We start from the raw sequence: 14,031 nt of genomic DNA, 5'->3' as shown, positions 1-14,031 counted from the left end.
GACTCCGTGGCGCAACGGTAGCGCGTCTGACTCCAGATCAGAAGGTTGCGTGTTCAAATCACGTCGGGGTCATATGTAATTTTTTTAAAATTAATTTACACCAAGTTACAAAATTTTGTTTTAGTGCCGCCTTCTGTAAAAATAATACCCCTACAATCCTATTGGGCAAAGGCCTCCTTCAACAACTCCCATTTCTTTCTGTCTTGGGCCTTTCGCAACCATGAAACACCTCTTGTACCAGCCTCTGTACCTATTCCTACTAAGCAAGCATTATTTCAGTTTCTTAACGAACAACCGAAAAATCTAATCATTGATATCCAAAACTGCCTACGATTTGTAAAAAGAAGACAAGTTAGTTTGTATTATAAACAATGAGATTGCTAAGACGATCAAATAGTTCAAAGCAGTATTAATCTACAGAGATTTACATAATAGCTATTGTTCGTTGTCTAATGTTCACTAGGTACATGATATTTATAAAATTTATGTTACAATAATTGAGGATATACAAATACTAAATTGTTAAATACATAATGTGTTTAAATAAGATTTAATTAATGCAAATTTGTCATAGCCGAAGAGCTGGGTGGCTGTTTTGAGTAAACATATTTGAGGCACATTGAAAATATTAAAGTTGATAATTTTCGAATGTCTGGATGGTGAAATCGACTGCCTGACTGAGAGGTTGGAGGGTGTTAGTATGCTATGGATTTGTTAATTTGGCATTTTTTCTATGCGAAAAATGTTCTTAAGGCACTTAAAGAAATGCGAAACTAACAAGTCGATTGTGATTAATGATTTAAAAAGTGCAGTTATAATAAATAGTAAATGGTGACAAATGATTTAAATAAAGCTCCTTAAATTAGTTTGTAACACTTTTTCGGGAATTCGACTTTTATGCCACAAAGTTCCTGAAACACCTCATTTATTTTAATTGGGGTCGCTAAATTCGAATACGAACATAAAAAATATGAAAACTCAAAATGATGCCTCAGGGGTTTTCGATGTCGCTGAATCTAAATCTAACCATGGAAGATGTGCAAATATATCAAGAAAATATTATTATTCTGTATAGGTTTTCGAAATCACAGAATACTAATCTGAACCTTAAAAGTTTAAAAGCTTTAAACAAAAATATCCATTTTTATACAATATATCACTGTAATCGTTGGATCTAAATGTGTACCTACCTTCATAAAAATGTAAAAATTAAAAATGGTAGCCAGACTCTTGATAATAAATAGAATTTTTAAATTTTAGTGTCAAATTTCTTTATTTTTGTCTTTTTGGTTGTTCAAAATATGTTTTTTGGCAAAAAACTTGAATTTTCCGGTCGTTATTTTGATTTTTAGATTAGACAGAAATATCTTAACTCGCCTTGAATCGAACAACAACCAAATAGAATTCTTCATAAACAATTTTAAAACCAACAGCAAAAACTTAAAAATCTCATTAACGGTACGATTGACATCACTTTCAAAAGGTCTTTCCTCTGACGCTTTAAAAATTTTTCTAATATTTAGTTAAAATTGTTGGCTTGATGTTAGACATTTCTGTATAATACAGTAAGTACCATATGTGGTTATATCATAATCGTTTTAAACGGTAGTAAGTATGCATTACATATATAGTATAAGTATAGTACATCTACATATATCGTTACTGATAAGAACATATTGATGTTATTAATATAATTTGAAGTGGCTTAAATATATGATACTTTAATAATATAAATACTACTATATATATATACGTATTATATACGACATATTATTACACATTTGTATGTAATATACAAATGATATTTATTTTATTAAAAATTGTCTATAATGTAAAGCTTATTTTATATATTTACTAAAATATACATAAAATGTACAAATAAAACTGTGAAATTTCCTTCCGTTTTTAGTTTTATCAGATAACACATGCACCCTAGTTAATAAAAAATTTTATTTCACTTCCATTTTAGCATTTAAAGATGATTTTGGGTGAAATCTGGCCTGTTGTTAACGAAGAACAAACTTTAAAGCATAAAATGATGCGTCGAAAAAGTTCATCGATGCGTTTTGTAGATAAGTAGTGAAAAAGTAACTCTGTTCTGAATTTTCTACGTATCTAAATAAGATGCAAATGTGTTGTAAAAAATTTCAATTTTTAGGCTTAAAAAAGAAAATTAGTCTAAAAAAGGTTTTTTTTGGTAGGTACTCTTAAGGCATGCCAATCAGGATAATGCCATTCTATCTTAATGTAGTACAGGGGAAAAAGTTGTATTTTTTATTTTCTGCCAATACAATTTCTTGAAAGTTTGGTAAAAAAAGGATATCGTCGTCGTAAACAACAAAAAAACGAACAAAAAAATCATATTTTAAAGAAAATCAGAAATTTTACTCTAACTTTAAACCAGAATCATTCAGTTAAGAAATGACCGATTTCGATCAGTTCGAATTATTTAAATCCAAACAAAAAATCAATTTTCATCCCGACAAATCGGAATTTCTCGTTTGCCTCAACCGGCTGCAACGACGTACTCAAAATAAATTTATTTGCCAGTAATCAGTTTTAAAAGTGAAATTGTGGGTATATATGCTTTTGTTTTACTTTCATTTACTCCGAACTCCGAGCCAAAAGAGGGGTTTTTGAGTGCTGTATGTATATGCCCGTCTGTGGCATCGAATACTGAAAGATATGTGAAAAATAGTACAATTGACGGAAACTTTGATTGGCTCTTATTACTCACACAGTAAGTGAAAATTTATGGGAATAAGACTTACAAGTTAGCAAAGGTTTGACATAATACAAAACTTTCACAATTGCTTTGCTTAGCGATTTCATTTTTTGGTCATTTTTTGTATGTAAGCTATTTAGAAGCCAAATACATGGCTTCTACGTGAGGCATCGTCCACAATATTAAATTATTTTTACACCAAAAATATTAGATTTTGCAGACCTTTTAAAATTCAACTCTTTCTCAATCAATTTAATATTTATGGTGGGAGCGCAAATAAAAAGATGTATTATAGTAAGAATGGATATGCTAATTATTTAATTGCGCTTTCACCATTTATTTACAAAAAATATCTTGTACAATGAAGAAATAAAAGTTGTAGTGGTTTAGTTGAAAATTTGGTAAGGCTAGTGAGTTAATAGAGTAATTTGACAAGCCTAATATTTTTGAGAAGCCAACATTCAACTTGATTTTTTCATTTGATTCTTTTCTTAAATCAAAATTTTTTTGGCGTGAAATGTGTTAATAATATACAATATGTCCTATAAAGCCTTACATCAAAATTTTGTTCGTAGCATCAATATTTTTAAGTGTTACAAACTTGGTACTAAACTTAGTATACCTTGATATATATTTTATATATACAGGGTATAAAAATCAGTCTGTATATTAATATACATTATGTGTGCTTAAAAAATGAAATTTTTCTTATGACTTAAAAGTGTTTCTTTCAGATAAAGTTAATGATAGATATTTAATACAAATCCATTGACAGCTTTTTAACAGAAACAACATAAATTATGGTGATGTAAAATATGCTTTATTAATTCAAGTTGTGTATGTATGTAATACACATTACATACTGAAGTGTTATACATCTATAAATTTTGTGTCATATACAGATATATAATATGACACATATGATACGTTTATTACAAAATCAGAATAATACGAGCACGGAGGGGACTTTTATATTTACGAATTGTCAAATTTAATATCATTATATGTATGGATAAGCAAAAAAAATCGATTAATCGAACATCGATGTTTTCCATTCGATCATCGGCTAATTTTCTAAAAAAAAGTGTTTTTCCATACAAAATCTTAGTTATTTTTGAATATAAAAATTGTTATTTTTAGCAATGTAGAAAATGCAAAAAGAATATTGTTCATTTTTCAGCAGATAGGCTGTTGTTTCGCATGTATATGTTACGGGAAAAGTCGATTGACTTTTGTAACTGATAATTAAAACATCAGTAACAATTGATTAAAAATGAGTAAACACACTTTTCCTAGGAAGAGTTAACTATGCCTGCTGTGGTTTAGTAAAAGTTGATGAAAGTAAATTAATTTAGTTTTTGTGTAATATTTATGTCGGATTCCTTGTTGTTACAAATGTTTTTTTTACCCGACTGGCAAGGAGGTTTTAGCCTTTACTAGAGTTCAGTTAGCACGGGTCTTCCTTTTTTTGCTTTTTGGTTAGCCCTGTGATTACCTACGTTCATTCATAGACCCTCAGAAAATCTGAGAAAGGCTCAATAATCTTACATGGTAGTGTCTGTATAACCTCACCCTTTTTTATTACAGTGGAACTGCGCTAATCCAGCACTCCTTGTAATCCGACATAACTATAACGGTAATTACAATGCATAATTACAATGCAAATGCAATGGTAATTTGTTGGATTACAAGGTATTATTCTTCAAAAAGTTGCTGGCTACAGAGGGTTTGTGGCAGTACTCTATAGTTTGACAAATTCGATAATTCCACACTGCCTTGCAAAATGTTTGTCGGATTATCGTGGTTTCACTGTATATAGTAATTTATATTAGTTTTTTAAAACTTTTCTATGTTTACGAATTAGAATTACTTATAGTAATTTTTATTAACTATTTTAAACTTTGCCATGTACACTTAAAAGATTTTGCCTTTTTTATTTGTTTTTTATTAACTGGTAGACCGTTTCCTTGCAAAAAGTCAATTTATATCAAGACCGTGAAAGTACACTTTACCTAGCTATAGTTAGCTCTAACTAGTACATGTTTATCAAATTTTAACAGTTTTAATAATTTGTAACTGATAAGACCGTTAACTGTAGACTTTATCTAGGAAGAAGCAACTTTTCCTGTAACATATATAAAAATACAAATAAAAACATATTATTTTTGGTAGTGCAGTCAAATGTCAACTGTCAGTTGCACACAATTTGAGTACATATGACTACACTATAAGCTTAAGCGCCCCTTTAGGATTATTTCACACTAGATTGCACATTTAGTTAGCCGCGTCCTTACCACATTATTGTTATATATATACATAAACACAATAAATTATATTTTTATCCTTTCATAAAAATATAATGTTAGATTTATTTACAAATCGTTCGTCCTTATAATTCATAAAAATACTTTCTAAAAAAATTGTTTGATGAACCTTTGAAAGTTCATATTTAAAATAACAACAAAAAATATATTTAAGACTGGCAGTGGCTAGTAAAGAAGGCAAAAAAGTACTAGTGGCTAGATTTATTTTTATTACAATTAATTTGATAAAAATTTAGACATAGGTCCTCCTCAAACGGCTGTGATTTAGGTTGTAAAACGTGAATACTTCTTTAGAAATTTCAACTTGGCGGAATAAAATGCTTTTCAACTAAAATAAATGCACCCTTTGATTCCAGACTTGTTCTTTCTTTATGGCATAAAAGGGAACTTGTCTGTATCTATCTATTTATCTGGTTACTCATAAAATCCTCGCAATCTATACCCTCTCAGGTGCTACTGGATATCACTATTTCCCACCATACTTTTACAGGGGATAGTGGCTTCAAGTACCATTTGGGAGGTATTGGAAATTATGTGGTATAGTATGGCACCGGACTATTTACAATACCACGCTGTTCTCACATTTTTAGCAACTTGTTTAGGTCATGCATATTTTCCTACAACTTTGAGCGAGCCTAGAGTCTCCAGTAATGCTTGGATTGGAAATCATATGGAAAAGTTTGACTCTGGTCTGATCTACAACTTATATTAATGCAAAGTTTTTGAGAGACGGCAATAAGCTCACGTGCTACAAATTTAAAAAAGCTTATGAAGTATACACTACTTTAATACTGAGGACTACAAATATACAAACAATTTGTATTATAAACATATATTATTGATTTATATAGAGGTTCTACTGTATCAAACATACCTGGATTTCACTTAATATAACAGCAAACGTGCTTTTATTAATAAAAAATTTACTATTGTTTTTTTTTTGGTCAAAACCTCGTAGTTTAAAATATCTTTTTTACATTAACATTATATAATATTAAATAAAAATGTTTAATTTTTTTTTAAAATCCCCGGGTACTGGCTACAGGCAGACAGACAGACCGTACCACAAGTAGTAATAGTCCATATCCAGCTCGAACGATCCATAGTAAAATAGTTCGTTTATGCTTTTAGACAAGGATAGAATCGGATTGACGTCATCATACAAACACACAAAATGTGTACACACAACCTTTGCCATTTTGCTTAACACAGGAATAAATTGTATCATCTAACACTCTCCTGTTTGTTCTCCTTTTTTGTAACTCGTACTCCTTTGACATTATCCACCCACATAACGACCATATAACTCATTCGTATTTCATAATTTTACGGTTTAAATGGAGGTATTTGTAGGATGGTTTTAATTATTAATAATTTTTTTCGCGTTTTTGTGTGTTGAAAAACGTGAGGCGCATCAATTATTTTGATGATGTTTTATTTTGGCGGGGATGGTAAATGTCAAATGATCAAATATTATTTTAAATAGGAATTGATTTTGGTATAAAATTTCCTTGATACAGAACCAGTACCGTTTTTATCATTTCACATATTTTTAAGTCACATTTCCTCCGAAAGCTAACGATTTTCGAAATAAAAAATGTTTTTAATAAAAAATGATTTTTTTATTATTTATTATTTTAAGATTATATTACTAAAAAAATTCATAGAATAATCATCATTGGAAATTGTACCACTCCGAAGACACCGGTCTCGAAAAAAGACACTTCCTACACGATTTCGACTGATTGTCATATCTGTATGAACTAGAATCTGGTGAAAATATTGAAAATTAAATTATTGAATTTGGAAAATTTAAATGTGATGATTTTTTTGTATGTTTTCGTAACCAAACAAAAAAAAATACTCGAAACTTTTGGATGATTTTAGAGGAACACTTTTTACACATTTTAACATGTGCTGAATCTACCTTATAAATTTTAATTTAATCGGTTGAACCGTTTTTGAGTTATGATGGAAGAAAGTTTAAAAAACAAAATTTTGAGAAAAATGCGTTTAAAGTTTTTATCTGAACTTACCAATATCTGTTTCTTTTAACTGCTGTATATCTATAATGATTACGAAACTTTACCAACATATTCTACACATGATAAAGAATCAATTTACGCTTTCCCTTAAAGAAATCGTTTTTTTTAGATAGAAGCTTTTATTGTATACTAAAAAGTAGAAACGTGAAAAGTATAACAAAATTAATCATCAAAGTTGAAAATCAGGTACAAATAATTTCAACCACAAGCCTAAACTTGCTTTGGCGCTCGTACTACCTTAACTGAAAAACGTATGTATATCAAATATGGTGGAAGAGATGGAAAAAACAGGTCATCCGATTTACATGCAAAATTATAGCTCAATCGGAAACAGGAATTTAAAGTGCAAGACTTGATTACGAATAACAGGCAGATACTTAATTTATAGATTGATACAGGATAATACAACAATAAACTAACCTATAAATGATTTTATGAATTTAAATTTTGCTGCGTTTAGTATTTAAATAGTATTTTACAAGTGTGATAAAATTTTCTATTTTCATTCAGTTCACGTACATATATGTTAAACACAAATATATATAAAATACATAATATATGTAGAGGTTTGTTTACATAGGAAACTGTATAAATGTATTATTTACAAAGATGTTCGATATTATTTATTATTCAAAAAACGTGAAATTTCCGTATTCAATATTCGATTCCATGTTTTTCTGTGTTTTATAGAAAATATCAGTGCTAATATTGTGAATATAGTTTGCAAGTTTTATCAGATTTATTCATTAAAAATGTGTACTTGCAAAGAGGGGCAAAAATGTTTAATTTTTCCACAAAAAAATGTTATTTTTATTCATTCGAAACAAGTGAAATTTACAAAATTAAAACAACCCCCGACAAATGCGATTGAATTCTTGTAAACCTCTTTTTGGAAACTTAGGTATAAAATGTTCTCAATCAAGTCGGTTCGACTGTTTAAGGGCTACGAAGCCACTGAGAAACACATAGACGCACAGATAAACTCTTTTAACTTAAAACACTCTTTCTTAAATCAATATCAAAGTGATGGTCAAGGAAATCAGATGAGATGAAAAGGATACTTAGAGAGCTATCATTTTTTGGGACCAATTTTTGGAAATATTTTAATTAAAATTGAAATATTTGAGTTGACTTTGTTCTTTTGAATTATTGTTTTGAGTTACCTAATTATTTTATCATTTCACTTTTCGAAATGAATGGAGCCATGTTTATTTGACCATTCATTTCTATATTAATTATTTATATGTTAAAATTTTATATCACGCCTTTTCCAAACTGAATCGATTTTGAAGATCATCGCCAATTTTATAGTTTTTTCGGGTACAAAACTCTCCGTTAAATTTCCTTTCAAATGAACCAAAAAAAAAAAACAAAAATTAAAATCGGTTCATCCGTCAAACACACAGACACACGCACATAGCGAACAAACTTATAACACCCCTTTTTTTTAGTTCGGGGGTTAATAAAACCACATTGATAATGACAATCATTCTTCAGCCTACCTCCGTTCTTATATAAAATATTCTCATTTCAAGCAATATCTGTCGAAAAAATAGCTATATTTGGACATTAACTACAGAAGCTTATTAGTGTATTTAAAATTTGGAATAGTTACAAATCTGAATGGTTCGTAGCCATTATTAATTTTTATGTGTTGTTTTGGAAAATTTCTCGAAAGAACATTACATAAAAACGAATTGTTAATACTTTTTTTTTTTAATATTACATATATTGTACTGTAACACATGCGTCACAAGATAAATGATAATGGTGTGAATGACAAGAAATTGGTTTTGTTAAAAGTTTAAACATAAAAACAGATTTTGTTAACAGTATAATTTAGGAAATACGGGCTTAAGAATAATTTTCTCTAAAAAGACCAATTTGACTTGGATATAGCCTGTTTCTGTTCCTGACCAAACGATAAGAATTCAAAATGTTCGTTTTAAAATATGCAGTTATTTATAGAAAGTAAAATTTGTTCTGTTTGCAAAATTTCAGTATTAGAAAGTAACTCTTGGTAAACAAGTGAATTTACAAAATTTAAAAAACCCCCGACAATTTTTTTCGACAAATTTTTCAGATACGGAGCTCTACTTGAAACATATCTTTTTAATTTTAAGTCTATAAAGTCTTGTAAGTTCCTTTCTGATTAACGTCCTTGTTCATGCCAACTTTTTGGGAAAAACGACATATAAATCTCCCTCAATATAATTCGCAGCAAACCAAGATGATTCATGGATAAATTATGACAAATTTCTGAATGGTTAACAAAAAATTCTCGATTATCTCGGTAAGTCTTTTTGAAAATTACTTCCGGGGAAGAATTCATAATAAGTCGGATGGTATCTTTCTTAACTTAAAACTCATGCTTACCAAGAAATAGGACAAAACAAATTTTCATTTCATTTTGGGAGCACGAAATCCACAGTTCAGGTCAGCTTACTTGTATACTTATTTTTTAAATTTTTCTTGTTTTACGATTACTTGAAGTTCTTTATGAATTAATAGTATTGCATCGAAATCTCGAAAAAGCTGATTTCCCTAAATTCGATACTTGCGAGCCATGGTTAAAATATTCACAGTTTTTTATTATCAAAATTACAATTTCCAATCTTCTAAAAGGTAAATAAAAAGAATCATGGAAATTTCATTTTATTATAGGCTGATGGTCTATGAATTCTGGCCTATTTAAGAAAGTTGTAAAGTATAATTAGTAGTGTACTCATTATTCATTAGTAAGTTTGAAGGTAAAGGTACGAAACTTCGATGTAAACAAATAATATAAATTACCATTAATTTATTATATTATTCTATTCGGAACATATCTATAAATTTCCTTAATAAATAATTATTATTATTGTTATTGTTATAGTATTCGAATCATTTCGAAATATTATTTTATCTATAATATATAATAATAATAGTATTGTATAATATTGATTTCTGGTTCATTTGAATTTTGTCATGCGCAATTTTGCGAAAATAACTTATTTATTAAAATTATCATCAGTATAAATTTCTATAATCAAAAATTTATTTTGAAATAATATAAATTTTGTTCTATTTAAAATTTAAAATTTTTTAGTGAAAAAGAAATTTTAACAATTGAAAATAACGTATTTTAAATATAATTTTATTTTTGCAAAATTTTTTACAATGCAAAATTCATGATTTTGGTGGATAAATAATTCCAATTTTACGAATTTTTATCTACTCATTAAAAGTTTTATTAAGAAATTGTATTTTTTTTATCCTAAAAAGACGAATACAGACGAATACTTGAGCCAATTGCGTTACCAATTTACCAAAATTAATTACACGAGAAAATTTTCGATTAAAAATTAATAAATTTCTTCATATCAAAATATCGACATATAAAACATTATACAGGATGAATCAAAGCTGGTTTTATTATTAAATAATCATAAAATAACTTATACAAAAGTTGCGAAGTTTAATGGGGGACATCATGTTCTGACATCAAATTGGTTCTAGTTCTTCGGGTTGCTTTAATATTCAATTAAGATCCTAAAAGGTAAGAGATAGAATAAAACTTTAAACTAGAAAGTTGATCCTCATAAAAGAATTTAAATTTTTTCGAAATCGTTAGTTTTCGGAAATATTTTAGACAAATTTTATTCATGACAATAAAGGCAATTCGTCTGTGTTAGTAATTTTCTAGTCCAGGTAAATTTTCAAGATCATTTGAAGATCATGGTCAGATGACCTTGAAACTAGAATTTCAGGTTAAAGTTATGGTAACAGGTGAATATTCGCTATTGTCTTTCACAACTTTTTGCTAGATAATTTTTCTGTAACCAGCGCGTTTTCTTTCGAATAAATGAAATTATGATATATTTTTAAGTCGCATTTCCTCCGAAAGCTTACGATTTTCGAAAAAAATGTTTCAAATAAAAACGTTAGTTTATTTATGATGGTCAACTTTCGAATTTAAGTATTATTCTATGTCTTACCTTTTAAGGATCTAAATTGGCTATTAAAGAAACCCGGCGAACTAGGTCCAATCTGATCTGTCAGAGGCCTTCTTCAAAAGCTGCAACTTTTGTTTAGTCTATTTTTTGATTGGTTAACTACAAAACGAGGTACGGGCTATAGTGGATTAAAATGACCCATCCTATAGAAATACCATTATCGGTCCAATCTGATTTTTTGATAGGGTAGCTACAAAAACAGCTATGGGCCATAATATATTAAAATGGATCAACCACTTTACAGGTAGATTTTTGGAATCGATTAACAAAAATTATTTCAAGCTTAGAATATTGTTCTTCAACATGAACGAGCCATAAAAATGGGAACACGCAGTTGAAACTTTGAATTTCAGCTCACGGACAGTTCGAAACATTAAAAATGCAAATTATGTAAACATGGTACACAGTTATCTAATGAAAAAACAATGTTATTTTTTTTATGTAGACAACATGTATATGAAAATATAAAATGGTATTTCCCAAATCGAAATAAAAATTGATTATATTTTTTTACGTAACAACCTCTGCTGTTTTCTTTTCTCGTGCAAATCCTTTCAAGACTTCATCAAATAGAAAGATCTTCGTGTGTCTGTGTTTTTTTTTTCAATGCATGTAATAGTCAAAACATTGGGAAAAAAATTCAGTTGTCTTTTTTTTAGAGTAGAAATATCTTTCTTAATAATGTGAGATGAAAAAGGTTAAAGTGAGCAAGACTAAAGGCGCAAGCTCTCTCTCTATGTATAATGGAAATAAATATTTATATATAATTGTAGAAATGGGAGAATTGTTGTTTTTTTAATATAAATGAGTTTGTATTATATATTTATGTGATTTGTGTAGGTTTTTTTTGGAAAATTCTCAAAAAAAATGAAAAATTATTTGGTATATACAGGATAAACTTGAGGATAATGCAAAATTTAATCTTGGCCACGGTAAATGACAGCTATTTGGAGTCGGCGAAAAAGTAGAGCATAATAATTTTCGTCAATGACTATTCGATTATGGATTTTATTAAGAAAAATAAAGCCTATAGCAAGTTCAAAAATATCAATTAAGCTTTAGTTATCCTTTGCCTCACAATAATTACGTAATTCAACACTTTTTTAAGGTGTCTATATTTGTGACAAATCTTTTGAAATTTTGTACCTGTGTTTCGAAGCTTAAGAAATTTTAACCACTTGGAAATTATAAGTTCATCATATATTGTTAGATTTAATATTCTATTAATACTCTTCCCTCAATGCGGTAGTTGCCTGATGTTGAATTTGCCGTATTACGAATAAAAATGTAAAACTAGACTTAATACCATTACAAGATTTGAAAGTGAAATTCAAATTAAAACACGAAGAAGTTTTAGGCATTCAAAGATTGTTTCCCATCTTCTTTTAGCAAAACAAAGTTTTATATGTATTTTATATGCATCTCTATGGTGATATCGGGCAATGACGTCAATAACACTTCTAAAGATTTTCAAAACTAACTTCACTTGTCTGCCCGTGCAATGATAATTCTTCAAATGAAGTGATTAAAAAAAAGTCAACAAGCCTATAAGCAAATATGAAACCACGTTTTGAGCTCTTTCAATATTAATCAAGATTCTTTAAGGCTCTAATAATATCATTGTGGATCAGAAATATTCTTGAATAGAAATTTAGTTAAATTATATTCGGATTATTTAGATTTGCTGTTTTATTACTATTGGAGAGTTGCACAATTGAAGGTATTGTGCTCTGTTTTAATCCACCGTTAAATAGAAGTACACTTTCCAAAATTTCCAATTGAAATAAGAATAAGTAAAATTTCTTTAGGGTATAGTTTCAAAGCGCCAAATCTAAAAATGATAACTTATTGTTAAAGGCTGTTTAAAAAAGGGTTCGAAGTTCGTCAAAACATGTTAAGATTTCATATTAAGATTAATAGAAAATATTAAGTTTTTAACTTGCGACTGAAACCCAGCGTTCTATATCGCACAGGTTCTTAGCCACTGATGAAGGAAGTATTTTCTGCGTTTTAAGATTTTATCGCCGAAGTATGAGTAGAGATGATGGCGCGGAGTCCATAGATTTTGCCAACTCTGGTTGTCAACCAACTTCTTTAATGTTTGTAATCAAATCTTGCAAAATAAATTTGACCTAATTTCCGGTTTTAGATTGAACTGAAAATTTGTATATATATGTGCATCGGATGACAATGCATCTTTATGGTAAGTAAACTGATTTTGCCATCGCTTCCACTGTATTTGATATACGTACGTTTTTAAATAAAAAAATCTTTTTTTAGGGACAAACTTTTATTGTATTAAAAAGTAGAAAATAATTTTTCTTATGAGTCATATATAGAGTAACTCATAAGTAAAATTATTTTCTACTATTTAGTGCAATAAAAAGCTTGTCTCTAAAAAAGTGGTTTTTATTAAAATTTTTTGTTTTTCTTATTTGCATTCCTAGATACGAAAGTATTTCAAGATCACGAAAAATCTCTAAGTTATTTGTATTATTCCGAGAAAAAAAATCTAACTAAATCTCTTTGTAAACACTATGAAAAAGTTTTTCTTTACATAATTAAAATCATCATAAATTTTTCATGATATTACGATGAAAATAAATTACACGTCGAAAACTTATAAAAATTTACTAATCATGCTTTGTATGCACGGTAAAAAGCTCTAAAAAGTTTTTCTGTATTCGATGACATTTTCAATGTGTGTTCTTATATACAAGTACACATACAGAATTCGAGAAAAACTTTATATATACCATCGTCCATAATAGAATTATATTTCACATAACTCCTACATAAGCACGCCTACACGAAAATGTATAACTCCACCTTACTAATACAACAAGCTCCACCTAAAATGAAAATTCACGCATGTGTATTATGATAAAGAAAAGTAGGTGACCTAAATAACAACGAGTCGAGTTACAAGGCGAAAACTCACG

The 14,031-nt window shown here is 28.7% G+C and overlaps 1 non-coding gene across 1 annotated transcript; it reads left to right on the top strand.

Annotated features, from left to right (window-relative positions):
- On the top strand, nt 1–72 carry Trnaw-cca. Its single transcript has one exon. It is a non-coding gene; the product is annotated as a tRNA-Trp (tRNA).
- Nucleotides 73–14,031: the final 13,959 nt, after the last annotated feature.

Source organism: Chrysoperla carnea, chromosome 5 (genome assembly GCF_905475395.1).
Source record: "Chrysoperla carnea chromosome 5, inChrCarn1.1, whole genome shotgun sequence".
NCBI classification, from domain to species: Eukaryota; Metazoa; Arthropoda; class Insecta; order Neuroptera; family Chrysopidae; genus Chrysoperla; species Chrysoperla carnea.
Note: the sequence above shows the minus strand (reverse complement) of the source record. Positions and strands in the feature narration are given on the sequence as shown.